The sequence below is a fragment of the Carcharodon carcharias genome, chromosome 12, assembly GCF_017639515.1.
Source record: "Carcharodon carcharias isolate sCarCar2 chromosome 12, sCarCar2.pri, whole genome shotgun sequence".
NCBI lineage: Eukaryota > Metazoa > Chordata > Chondrichthyes > Lamniformes > Lamnidae > Carcharodon > Carcharodon carcharias.
Genome location: NC_054478.1, coordinates 134,789,430 through 134,803,714, shown reverse-complemented (window position 1 = coordinate 134,803,714; position 14,285 = coordinate 134,789,430).

Below are 14,285 nucleotides of genomic sequence, written 5' to 3'. Positions count from 1 at the left end.
CCACCGCCCCAATTATTTCCCACTTTGGCCCTCAGTTCCATGAGGTCTCACTGAATCTCATCACAGTCAATCACCTTTAGTTCCACATAAGCAACATGAACAAAGGCACAGGGCACAGCAAACAACAATGATCCTGGACACTCTCTGTGGTGCATATTGGAGAGCCCCGCCTGATCGATCCAAGCATCTGAAAGGCATCTTTAAGAGGCTGATAGTCTGCTCTACTAAGGACCTTATGGCTGAATGTGCAGCATTGTATCTCTCCTCAGATGTATTCCATGGATGACAAACGGGCATCAATAACCTTTTCTTTAGGGCGTACCTCTTATCACCGAGGTGGGCCTCTATACTCCGAGGGCCCTCAAAAATCTATGGCACCTGCAAGTTATGAGTTATAAGAGCTCCCTCGGTACCTAGCACAAACATGCAAGACTTGTTTTCTGTGACCATAGATAAATTGGACTTTGAGAGAGTGAAATCCTTTCCTATTAATGAATCTCAGAGGCTGCTGCCAGGATGCTCTGAAAGCCACATGTATGCAGTCGATGGCGTCCTACACTTGTAGGAAGCCTGAGATCACTGCGAATCCCACAGCTCTGCCAGCCTGGCTTGCTTCATCCATGTGGGATTGCACGTAATGGTGAGCTTTATTGAAAAGGGCATCAGTCACCGCTGTTATGCATTTGTGTGTCGCCAACTGTGAGATACTGCAGAGATCTCCAGTCAAGCCTGGAAAGATCCATTGGCAAAAAAGTTGAGTGTGGTGGTAATGTTAATTGCAACCAGCATTGGATGCCCTCCCAGTCCACATGGCATGAACTCCTATATGAGTTCAAATATGAGCTACCACATCCCTAGGTAAGCGAAGGCATCTGCGGCACTATCGTTTGCTCACCTCCATGTATGAGCAGGTCTTCTGTAGATCCCTGGTTGCGCCAAATCTCTTTGTGGATTTGATCCCTCCTGGTCAGCATCTGGGTCTTCCTGGGGCCCTGCTGGCTCTTGTTCGTCAGGGTGACAGTCTTCCCTGAGCTGTGCCAAAAGGCAACGGGCCCTTCTCCTCCTCATTTGCATTGAAGCTATCAAGCAGGCAGCATTGCCTGTAGCCTGCATTCTCCACTCCTCCTTATTTCCGTGAATGGATACAATTGAATAATCAATGTTAGTCCCCGTTGACTAGTGTTTCTCCAAATACAAGGCAGCTATGCATTCTCCAGCCTTTACTCTGCACATCACATACCAATGCCACCCCTTGTAGGATGATATCTTCTTGGAGGATGTCAGATGGCTGATCTTTCCCGTCACACGTGAATGTGCATTCACAACGAGGGTGCTCATTGGGTCTAAAGATTGAAGTTCTAGGACCCACAGTCAGCTTTGTGTTGGTTGTCCTTCAGTGTCCTTTACAATAACTATGGATACCTAGTCCTTGCACATCTGTCCTTACTGCAAGCATGGTGCCTCAAATGCAAAGATCAACAAACTGGGAAGATGGAGGCTCGTAGGGTCCATGCTGCCTCTGTGCAGCAGATGTGGCCACTGATTCTTGGAGCCTGCATCCATTCTGACATGCCTCTGTGAGGATCAGATGCCAATTAAGACCATATGCACCACAGCACCTAAACGCAAGTATTGTCGTCTGAATGCGCACCGTTAGAAAAGGAGCCAAGCTCATTCATTGTGCGTGAGACCCTGAAGTCTAGCACTCATCTGAGCCATGCTCTCCATGGTTTGAGCAAAACTGTTATAGGGTGCCCCTTCAATTGGCCCAAAATAGTTGTGCACAACTCTTCCCACATGCCTTGAGAATGCTCCCATATCATGATTTTCAAACTTGTTTTTCCAACTGCATCATGATCACTGAGGACGAATATGGTGCTCATTAGATTTGAGTGTGATCAGTTTTCAACCTCCCCCTATCACCCACCAGGTTCTTCCCATTCTCCTCCACAGTCGATGCCTCCTAATTCCCATTCCTCCTGTTACTATCCAGCCTACCCTGTCACCCTTGACCCTGTCATTGTGTATGTTGATATTCCTGTCCTCCCCCATGAACCTTTTAATGTTGTTGCTCCCATGACCTTTGTTGACCTAACCCTTCCTCTTCTCAAGGCCACGTACACAATGACTTTCCAGGACCCCACCAACAACTCCGCCACCCACCCACACACCCCCCCACCCCACCCCACCCCACACCCATGAGACCATCCAATATTCCCGCATGACTTTTCAGTTCCCGACTTACAGGATGCAGATGCCCCCTTTGACCATGACTCAGCCATCTGTCACAGTACAATGCCTCTAACTCCCAGGGTCAAATCCCTTAGATGACTGACCACATCCTGCGCGCCACACTGTGCACAACCATCAATGCCCAGAGAGGCATTCCAAAGACCGGGGCCAAGACATACTTGCCATTCATAGCTCTATAACAGCCCACAGTGAGATGAGAGTGACTGCCCTTAACATCAAGGCAGCATTTGACCCAGTGTGGCATCAAGAAGCCCTAGCAAAACTGGAGTCAATGGGAATCAGGGGGAAAACTCTCCACTGATTGGAGTCATACCTAGCAGGGTAATGCTCTGGGGACCAGGGTTCGAATCTCATGGCAGCAGATGGTGGAATTTGAATTCAATAAAAATCTGGAATTAAAAGTCTAATGATGGCCATAAAATCATTGTCGATTGATGTAAAAACCCACCTGGTTCACTAATGTCCTTTAGGAGAGGAAATCTGCTTTCCTCACCTGATCCAGCCTACACATGAATCCAGCCCCACAGCAATTTGGCTACTCTTAAATGCCCTCTGAAATGGCCCAGCAAGCCACTCAGTTGTATCAAACAGCTAAAAAGTCAATAAAAAGAACAAAACTGGACTGACCACCCAGCACTGACCTAGTCACCAGAAATGACAACTGCAAACCCAGCCCTGTCGACCTTGCAAAGTCCTCCTTACAAACATCTGGGGGCTCATGCCAAAATTAGGAGAGCTGTCTCACAGACTAGTCAAACAACAGCCTGCCATAGTGATACTTACAGAATCATACCTTACAGATCATGTCCCAGACACCACCATCACCATCCTTGGGTATGTCCTGTCCCACCAGCAGGAGAGATGCAGCAGAGGTGGTGGCACAGTGATATAATGTTGGGAGGGAGTTGCCCTGGGAATCCTCAACACCGAAGCTGGATCCAATGAAGTCTTATAGCATCAGGTCAAACATGGGCAAGGAAACCTCCTGCTGATTACCACATACTGCTCCAACTCCTTCAGCCGATGAATCAGTGCTACTCCACTGTTGACCACCACTTGGAGGGAGCACGAAGGGTGGCAAGGGGACATAATATAGTCTAGATGGGGGACTTCAATGTCCATTGTCAAGAGTGGCTTGGAAGCACCACCACAGACCAAAATGGCTGCGTCTTAAAGGACATAGATGCTAGACTGGGTCTGCGGCAGATGGTGAGGAAACCAACAAGAGGGAAAAACATACTGACCTCATCCTCACCAACTTGCATGCTGCAGATGCATCTGTCCTTGACAGTATCAGTAGGAGTGTCATGAAGCTATTAATGTATATAATAGTTCGAATGCGGAGGCTGGTGGGGTGATAGGTGAGGACAAGGGGGACCCTATCATATTTCTGGGAGGGAGGAGAAGGCGTGAGGGCCGCCCTTGCATTTCCCCCAACTTAGTCTACTGTATTCGTTGCTCCCAATGCGGTCTCCTCTACATTGGAGAGACCAAACGTAAACTGGGCGACCGCTTTGCAGAATACCTGCGGTCTGTCCACAAGAATGGCCCAAACCTCCCTGTCGCTTGCCATTTCAACACTCCATCCTGCTCACTTGCCCACATGTCTGTCCTTTGCTTGCTGCATTGTTCCAGTGAAGCCCAACACAAACTGGAAGAACAGCACCTCATCTTCCGACTAGGCACTTTACAGCCTTCTGGACTGAATATTTAATTCAACAACTTTAGATCTTGAACTCCCTCCTCCATCCCCACCCCCTTTCTGTTTCTTCCCCTTCCTTTTGTTTTTTCCAATAATTTGTATAGATTTTTCTTTTCCCACCTATTTCCATTATTTTTAAATCTTTTATGCCCTGCTAGCCTTTCCACCCCACTCCCACTAGAGCTGTACCTTGAGTGCCCTACCATCCATTCTTAATTAGCACATTAGTTTAGATAATATCACCAACTTCAACACCTCTGTGTTCTTTTGTTCTTTTGTCTGTGACATCTTTTGATTATCTGCTCCTATCACTGATTGCTTGTCCCTACAACCACACCATCCCCCCCACTTCTCTCCCCCCCACCACCTCCCCCCCACCCACCCCCCCCCCCCCCCCCCCCCCCCCCCCCCCACTCCTCCCCCCACCCCACCTTAAACCAGCTTATATTTCAACTGGAAAAACTCAGCAGGTCTGGCAGCATCAACGGAGAAGAAAAGAGTTGACGTTTCGAGTCCTCATGACCCTTCAACAGAACTGGGTGAATCCAAGGAGAAGGGTGAAATATAAGCTGGTTTAAGGTTGGTGGGGGGGGTCTTAAACCAGCTTATATTTCACCCCTCTCCTTGGATTCACCCAGTTCTGTTGAAGGGTCATGAGGACTCGAAACGTCAACTCTTTTCTTCTCCGCCAATGCTGCCAGACCTGCTGAATTTTTCCAGGTAATTCTGTTTTTGTTTTGGATTTCCAGTATCCGCAGTTTTTTTGTTTTAAAGGGAGGATTTATCTCTAGAGTTGAACCCAGTGGGGAGATGTTTAAATTTGTACAAGCTCTTCCAAAGTTTGGTGAAACAGATATTGAAGCATTCTTTACTTCATTTGAGAAGCTAGCTAAACAGATGAAATGGCCACAGGAAAACTGAATGGTATTACTACAATCTAAGTTATTAGGTAGGGGGCTTGAGGTATATGCTTTGCTTTCAGAAGAAATGTCAGTGAATTATGATGTGGCAAAAAAAGCTATTTTGCTTATGAGTTGGTTCCTGAAGCATACAGGCAGAAATTTAGGAATATGAGAAAACAGCCCGGGCAAACTTATTTTGAGTTTGAAAGAGTAAAAGAAAGTAATTTTGATCAGTGGATATGGGTGTTAAAAATAGAGATAATCTATGCAGCTCTTAGGAAAGTCATTCTTTTGGAAGAATTTAAAGATTCAATTCCTTCGGTAGTGAGAACTCATGTGGAGGAACAGATGGGATTCTGTAAGACAATTATGTGTTGGTTCATAGAGCTAAACTTTTTTTCCATCACCCTTTCAAATTATAAAAGGATAAAAAATGGGAAGATGAAAGGAAGGCAGGTAGTCAGGGAAGAGAAGAAGTTTTTTCTCAGAATAAAAAGGAAGAGGCCGAAGGTAGAAGTGACATTTGAAAATTGAGGTGTTTTCATCGTAATAAAGTGGGGCACATAAAGTCAGTGGCCAGGAATTTCCCCTCGGCGATTTGGAGGCGGGGCCCGGTCACCGAGGGGAAAATGATGCGGGATGACGTTGGGAGGAATCCCCGAAGTCATCCCGATCCATTTAAATTTTTACGAAGGTGGGCAGACAGTGAAATCAGCTGTCCGCTCGCCGACCTGTCAATGGCCAATTGAGGCCATTGACAGGCTAGTGAAAGTATTTAAAGACCTGCATGTCCAAGCTTAAGGCTGGTGGGCCAGCGGGCTCCAGATTATTCATGAAACTTCATCCACTGGCGGGTTGAAGTTTCATGTCCGTATTTTTAAAAAATTAATAACGTTTATTCGGTCTTTATTAACATGTCCCATCTCGTGTGACATTGTCACATGAGGGGGACATGTTAATAATTTTTTAAATTTTTGTATTTTTAAAGTTTTTCGGACTGTCACTGTTCTCCCTGAGACAGCACTTTGTCTCAGGGAGAAGTGCGCTCTTTTGCGCACTTGCGCGAAAGAGTGCACTTTGACAGCTGGGGATTCCTTCCCCCCCCCCCGCCCCCCCACCCCCCGCCCCACACAGGAAGCGCATAGGGCTTCCCGTCGGGGATGCTGCTGGGCTGGCCTTAATTGGCCCGCCCACTCAAAATGGTGGCGTGCCCTGCTTCAGTGGCGGAGATCGGCTGTCCGCCCACTGCCCAAGCCGGTGGGTCCCGCCCGCCATCCAAGGGCAAAATTCTGCCCAGTGTGTTGGAGGTTGCAGGAAAAATCTGTAGGAACTATTGGGGCAGAGGAAAGCTCTGGAAGTAAACGTACTGTGGGTTCTGAGGTTCAGGCACAGGAGAAACCAATGGTTTGTGTACCGGTGAAATAGGGAGAATCACTGAAAGGTTAAGAAGTGGGAACGTGTTCACAGTTTACTCCAGAGAATTCTGAGGAGCAGGTTGCAGAAATGTTTAAAGATTTTGTGTGTGAAGGGCAAGTCTTTCCTTGGGTACAGGATGGAGCAAGTAAAGATGTTAAAATGTTAAGAGACACAAGGGCTAATGTTGTGGGATAGTGATATTTGTTGTTCAGAGGGAGTGCTGCAGGAACAGGTAATAATAAGTGGGGTTCATGGAGATGCTAAATCTATTCCATTGTGGAAGGTAAATTTAAAAAGCAAATGGAAGAATGGTGAGGTTATAGTTGAAGTGGTGGAAAAATTGCCTATTGCAGGGGTTCAATTTATTCTGGGTAATGATATAGCTAGATCACAAATGTGGGTGGTGCCTATGGTAGTTGAGCAGCCTATAAAAATGTTTTCAACAGGAGTGCTACAGAAGGAACATCCTGGATTGTTTCCTGATTGTGTTGTAACGAGATCAAAGGCCCATCGGAAAGAACAAAATAAACAAGATAAACAGGTAGTTCAAAGGCAAGAAGAAGGTGTTGAAATCCAATTAGCTGGCATTGTATTTAATAAAAAACAAAAACAGAATTACCTGGAAAAACTCAGCAGGTCTGGCAGCATCGGCGGAGAAGAAAAGAGTTGACGTTTCGAGTCCTCATGACCCTTCGACAGATTTAATAACGTTGTTCAGGAGGAAGGAATGCAGTTCAGTTCAGCTGAAGTGTTTAACTCAAATAGGTTAGTGGAGTTACAGAAAAATTATATTTCACCCCTCCCATTGGATTCACCTGGTTCTGCTGAAGGGTCATGAGGACTCGAAACGTCAAGTCTTTTCTTCTCCGCCGATGCTGCCAGACCTGCTGAGTTTTTCCAGGTAATTCTGTTTTTGTTTCGGAAAAATTATTTGCAATTAAAACAGTTATGTCAGAAAGCTTATTCAGAAGCCGAAGCAAAATGTCTTCCAGTATGTTATTGTCTTTGAGGGAATATATTAATGAGAAAATAGTGATCGGATTACGTCTCAGCAAATGAAAACTGGAAGGTGGGGGGGTGGTTGCGTCAGATTGTTATCCCATTAGAGTATGGAAATGAGATTCTGAGGATTGCTCATGAAATTCCAATGAGGGGACATTTAAGAATTAGGAAAACACAGGAAAAGATCCAGAGGTTTTTTTTTTTGGCCAGGATTGCATAGAGATGTAGTCAAACTCTGTAGATATAAATTCTGTCATATATGTCAAGGAAAATCACATCTAGTGATGAAAGTGAAAGCAGATAAGAAGGCTAAAATTTGCAGCTTTCTTTCTGGAAAGTATTAGTTTTGTTACCAGTAGTAGGGGATTCATTAAATGCAAGATTTAATGGGCCTTACAGGATTGAAAGGAGATTGAGTGAAGTAAATTATTTAATAAATACTCCAGATAGAAGAAAGAAGCAGAGGGTGTGTCATGTGAATATGCTTAAAAAGTACTTTGACAGGGAAGAGGAGCAACAAGAGGTATTAGTGATGGTGGATGAAGAGAAAGAGGTAGGAGTGCAGGACTCTGAAATTGATTTTCCTCTAATCAAATTGGATAATGAGTGGGTGTTTGAAAATTTAAATGCAATATTGAGTTACCTTCCAAGCAAGTGTCAAAATGATTTGGAAAAGCTATTGCTGTCACACAAACCTATTTGTGGAAATAAGTTGGGAAAGACACATTTAATTTTACATGATGTATGTATAGAAATATCATCTTCAGTGAGGCAACAACCTTATAGATTAAATCCAGCAAAGTTATCACAAGTACAAAAAGAAATTGATTTCCTGCTTCAAAATGATATAATTGAGTCTAATTGCAGTGACTGGAGTTCGCCTGTTGTGCTGGTACCGAAACCAGATGGAACACAAAGACGGTGTGTGGACTATTGAAAGTGCAGTGACAAAAGTGGAATCATATCCCATACCACAGTTGGAAGATTGCATTGAGAAAGTGGGACAATCGAAATTTATCACAAAGATTGACTTGCTAAAAGAATATTGGCAGGTACCATTGTTGGAGAGGGCAAAGGAGATATCAGCTTTCGTAACACCAAGTTGATTACATCAGATTAAAGTCATGCCATTTGGTATGAAGAACGTACCTGTGGCATTTCAAAGACTGACTAAGTAATTGCGGGTCTAAGCAATTGTGCTGTTTATATTGATGATCTAATTGTTTTCAGTCAGACCGTGGGAGGAGCAATTACAGCATCTGGAAGAATTATTTGCTCAACTACAAGAAGCTAATTTGGTGGTGAACTTGGCTAAAAGTGAATATGCAAAAGCGCAAGTTATGTATCTAGGCCATGCCACTGGATATGGTAAGGTGGCTCTGAGAGATGCAAAAGTCAAGCCTATCATGGATTTCCCAGTGCCTACAACAAAATGAGAAGTTTTGAGATTTCTGGGCATGAGTGGATTTTACCAGAAATTTGTACCAAACTTTAGCTAAATGGTCATTCCACTGACTGAACTATTAAAAAAGTACAAGAAGTTTCAATGGATACTGGATGTCAGAAGTCATTCGATAGTTTGAAAACTGTATTAACTACGACACCAGTTTTGACAGTACCCAATTATGCCAAGCAAATCAAGTTGGCTGTTGATGTAAGCGATATAGGCTTTGGGGCTTTACTGTTACAAAAAGATGGCACTGGAATTGAAAAACCTATAGGGTATTTTACACAGAAACTAAATGTGCAACAGAGAAGATATTTAACGATTGAAAAAAAGACTTCGAGTTTGGTGTTAGCATTGCAGCATTTTGAAATTTATGTTGCAAACAATTCATCAGAAAGAGACCTTAATCCTTTGAAGTTTTTGGACAAATTTTGAGACAAAAGTGCAAGGCTTTTCAGTAGGAGTCTATTGTTACAACCATTTATTCTATGTATTATACATATTGATGGAAGAGAAAATCTGTTCGCAGATGCACTATCAAGAGTTTGAAGTTTAAAGGAATTTGGGACATTTAAAAAAAACCTGGACACTGAACTGGAATGATTTCTGTTGATACCAAGGACTTGTGTGTTTTTTTTATCGTTAGGTTAATGTATGCATCTAGTAATGTAACAGTGTAATAAGTATAGGAAATGGTGTGAGATGGGTTATTGAAATTAAGCCACCTTTTAGAATTATGACAATTCATTTTCTGATAAGGAAGGGGATGTCATGAAGCTATTAATGTATATAATATTGTGGAAAATATTTTTCTTTTAAAATAGAGGTTTGGTCTGCAGGTATGTCTTAATTGGGTTAAAGCCAGCTAGTCTGGGTGCTTTGATATGTGCTAGTTTGAGATGTAAACAGAGAGGTAGGTTGCATTTGCATTTTTTGAATAGAGCATTCAAGAAGTGGGGTGAAACTTGACACTTTCTAACAGCTATCAAGCAATATGTTTATGTTATTTATAAAATTGGTATAATGAATGGGGTTTCATTGTTAAAAAGTAAAGTTCAAAGAGACTGGCGATAGAATGAGAATTAACATTCAATGGAGCTGGTAGATACAATTTCGGTAGTTTTTGGATGTGCAGGCAGAGGCAATATAAGATCAAAAGGCAGTTGCAAGCCTCCATCAGGCTCCACAGTGAAAAGAACCTCATTTTGAATTTGACAGCATCGGCGGAGAAGAAAAGAGTTGACGTTTCGACTCTTTTCTTCTCCGCCGATGCTGCCAGACCTGCTGAGTTTCTCCAGGTAATTCTGTTTTTGTTTTTGTTTTGGATTTCCAGCATCCGCAGTTTTTTTGTTTTTATCTCATTTTGAATTTGTAAGGTGAAAATGCTTTCCCTGGTGTTTTGGTTAAGTCTCTGGGTTGTTGTTGCCTTGATGGAGATTAGTTTGGGAATTTGTTAAAAGTTATGATAGCAGTAATTTTTAGCCATGTGTATATATTTTAACCTGTGTAATTAATAAAATGTTTCATTTAGTTGCATGTAAAACCTTGAGGAGTAGTGGTCTGATTCGTAAGTTTAGAATCACATTTCAAACATAACACTTAAAATTATCGACTATGACTGTTGTTTAAAGTTTCCCTCTGGGATTTTTAAATAACTCCACTTTACCAGCTGCGTCGGTCATAACAAGGAGTGAACATCGTACAGCCCTTTTGGAGACTAAGTCCCCTCTTTGCATTGAGGATATCCTCATCGTGTTGTGTGGCACTACCCCCGTGTTAATTGCGATAGATTTCAAACTAATCTAGCAACTCAAGACTAGGCATCCATGAGGCACAGTGGGCCATCAGCAACATAAGAATTGCAGTCTACCACAATCTGTAACTTAATGGCCTGGCATATCCCCCACTCTACCATTACCACCAAGCCAGGGGATCAACCCAGGTTCAATGAAGAGTGCAGGAGGGCATGCCAGGAGCAGCACCAGGCATATCTAAAAATGAGGTGTCGACCTGGTGAAGCTACAAATCAGAACTACTTGCATGCCAAACAGCATAAGCAGCAAGTGATAGACAGAGCTAGGTGATTCCACAACCAACGGATCAGATCTAAGCTCTGCAGTCCTGCCGCATCCAGTCGTGAATGTTGGTGGACAATTAACAATTTACTGGAGGAGGAGGCTCCACAAATATCCCCATCCTCAATGATGGAGGAGCTCAGCACATCAGTGCAAGAGATAAGGCTGAAGCATTTGTAACAATCTTCAGCCAGAAGTGTCGAGTGGATGATACATCTTGGCCTCCTCCGGAGGTCTCCAGCATCACAGATGCCAGTTTTCAGCCAATTCACTCCCTCCAGCACTAAAGCACATTAGTAGCAGTGTGTACCATCTACAAGATGCACTGCAGAAATTCTCCAAGGTGCCTTCCAAACCTAAGACACTACCATCTAGAAGGACAAGGGCAGCTGTTATATGGGAACACCACCACCTGGTAGTTCCACTCCAAGCCACACACCATCCTGACTTGAAAATATATCTCCGTTCCTTCACTGTCGCTGGGTCAAACTCCTGGAACACCCTTTCTAACAGCACTGTGGGTGTACCTATACTACATGGACTGCAACGGTTCTACAGGGCAGCTCACCACCACCTGATAGTGATACCCACAGAATCAGACCTTCCAAATCATGTTCCAGACACCACCATCACAATCCCTAGGAATGTCCTGTCCCATTGGCAGGAGAGGCCCAGCAGATATGGCGGCACGGTGATATACAGTCGGGAGCGAGTTGCCCTGGAAGTCCTCAACATCCTCTCCAGACCAAATGAAGTCTCATGGCATCAGGTCAAAACTGGGCAAGGAATACTCCTGCTGATTATCACGTACCTCACCCTCCTCAGCTGAAGAATCAATACTCCATGTTGAACACCACTTGGAGGAAGCACTAAGGGCGGCAAGGGCACAGAATATACTCTGGGTGGGGAGTTCAATGTCCATCATCAAGAGTGGCTTGGAAGCACCACTACAGACCAAATTGGCTGATTCCTAAAGGACATAGCTGCTAGATTGTGTCTGCAACAGGTGATGAGGGAAACAAGGGGAGAAAGCTCTTGTTTTCATCCTCATCCTCGCCATCCTGCCTGCCTTAGATACATCTGTCCTTGACAGTATCGGTAGGAGTAACCAGCGCACAGTCCTTGTGAAAATGAAGTCCCGTCTTCAAATTGAGGATACCCATCCACCATGTTGTGTGGCACTACCACCATGCTAATTGCAATAGATTTCGAACCGATCTAGCAGCTCAAGACTGGGCATCATCAGTAGCAGCAGAATTGTACTCAACCACAATCCGTAACCTCATGGCTAGTGCATATCCTCCACTCTACCATTACCACCAAGCCAGGGGATCAACACTGGTTCATTGAAGGGTGCAGGAGGGCATGCCAGAAGCAGCACCAGGCATTCCTAAAAATGAGGTGTCAAACTGGTGAAGCTACAACCCAGGACAACTTGTGTGCCCAACAGCATAAGCAGCAAGTGATAGACAGAGATAAGTAATTCCAGAACTAATGAATTGGCTCTAAGATCTGCAGTCCTTCCACATCCAGTCATGAATGGTGGTGGACAATTTAAAAACTCACTGAAGGAGGAGGCTCCACAAATATCCCCATCCTCAATGATGGAGGAGCCCAGCACATCAGTGCAAGAGATAAGACTGAAGCATTCACAACAATTCTCAGCCAGAAGTGTCGAGTGGATGGTCGATCTCGGCCTCCTCCGGTGGTCTCCAACATCACAGATGCCAGACTTCAGCCAATTCAATTCAGTCCGCATGATATCAAGAAATGGCTGAAGGCATTGGATACTGCAAAGGCAATGGGCCCTGACAATATTCTGGCAATACTGCTGAAGAACTTGCTGTGCCCCTAGCCAAGCTGTTCCTGTTCCAGTTCAAAATCTATCGCAACAATGACATCTTCCTGGCAATGTGGAAAATTGCCCAGGTGAGTCCTGTACACAAAAAGCAGGACAAATCTAACCCAGCCAATTACCACCCCATCAGTCTACTCTCGATCATCAGTAAAGTGATGGAAGGGTTCATCAATAGTACTATCAAGCGGCACTTGCTTAGCAATAACCTGCTCATTGACACTCAGTTTGTGTTCTGCCGGAGTCACTCAGCATCTGACCTCATTACAGCCTTGGCTCAAACATAGACAAAAGAGCTAAACTCCAGAGGTGAGGTGAGAGTGACTGCCCTTGACATCAAGGCAGCATTTGACTGAGTGTGACACCAAGGAGCCCTAGCAAAACTGGTGTCAATGGGAAACAGAGGGAAAATTCTCCACTGCTTGGAGTCATACCTAGCACAAGGGAAGATGGTTGTGGTTACTGTAGGTCAATCATCTCAGCCCCAGGACAGTCTGTTCAATATGTCCCCGACAGCATGGTCTCAGCCCTAGGACAGTCTGGTCAATATGTCCCCGACAGCATGGTCTCAGCCCCAGGACAGTCTGGTCAATATGTCCCCGACAGCATGGTCTCAGCCCCAGGACAGTCTGTTCAATATGTCCCCGACAGCATGGTCTCAGCCCTAGGACAGTCTGGTCAATATGTCCCCGACAGCATGGTCTCAGCCCCAGAACAGTCTGGTCAATATGTCCCCAACAGTGTGGTCTCAGCCCCAGGATAGTCTGTTCAATATATCCCTAGCAGCATGGTCTCAGCCCCAGGACAGTCATTTCAATATTTCCCTAGCAGCATGGTCTCAGCCCCAGGACAGTCTGTTCAATATGTCCCCAACAGCCTGGTTTCAGCCCCAGGACAGTCTGTTCAATATGTGCCCGACAGTGTGGTCTCAGCCCCAGGACAGTCTGTTCAATATGTCCCTAGCAGATATAAAAACAAAAAACTGCGGATGCTGGAAATCCAAAACAAAAACAGAATTACCTGGAAAAACTCAGCAGGTCTGGCAGCAGCGGCGGAGAAGAAAAGAGTTGACGTTTCGAGTCCTCATGACCCTTCAACAGAACTAAGTAGAAATAGGAAAGGGGTGAAATATAAGCTGGTTTAAGGTGTGTGTGTGTGTGTGTGTGTGTGTGTGTGTGTGGCGGGGGGAGGGGGGGGGTGGTGGGGGGGTGCGGGGGGGTGCTGGGGGGGGTGGGGGTTGGTTGGTTGGGGGGAGAGAAGTGGAGGGGGGGGTGTGGTTGTAGGGACAAGCAAGCAGTGATAGAAGCAGATCATCAAAAGATGTCACAGACAACAGAAACGAATGTGCTAATTAAGAATGGATGGTAGGGCACTCAAGGTATAGCTCTAGTGGGGGTGGGGCAAGCATAAAAGATTTAAAAATATTTAAAAATATTTAAAAATAATGGAAATAGGTGGCAAAAAGAAAAAGCTATATAATTTATTGGAACAAAGCAAAAGGAAGGGGGAAGAAACAGAAAGGGGGTGGGGATGGAGGAGGGAGGTCAAGACCTAAAGTTGTTGAATTCAATATTCAGTCCGGAATGCTGCAAAGTGCCTAGTCGGAAGATGAGGTGTTGTTCCTCCAGTTTGC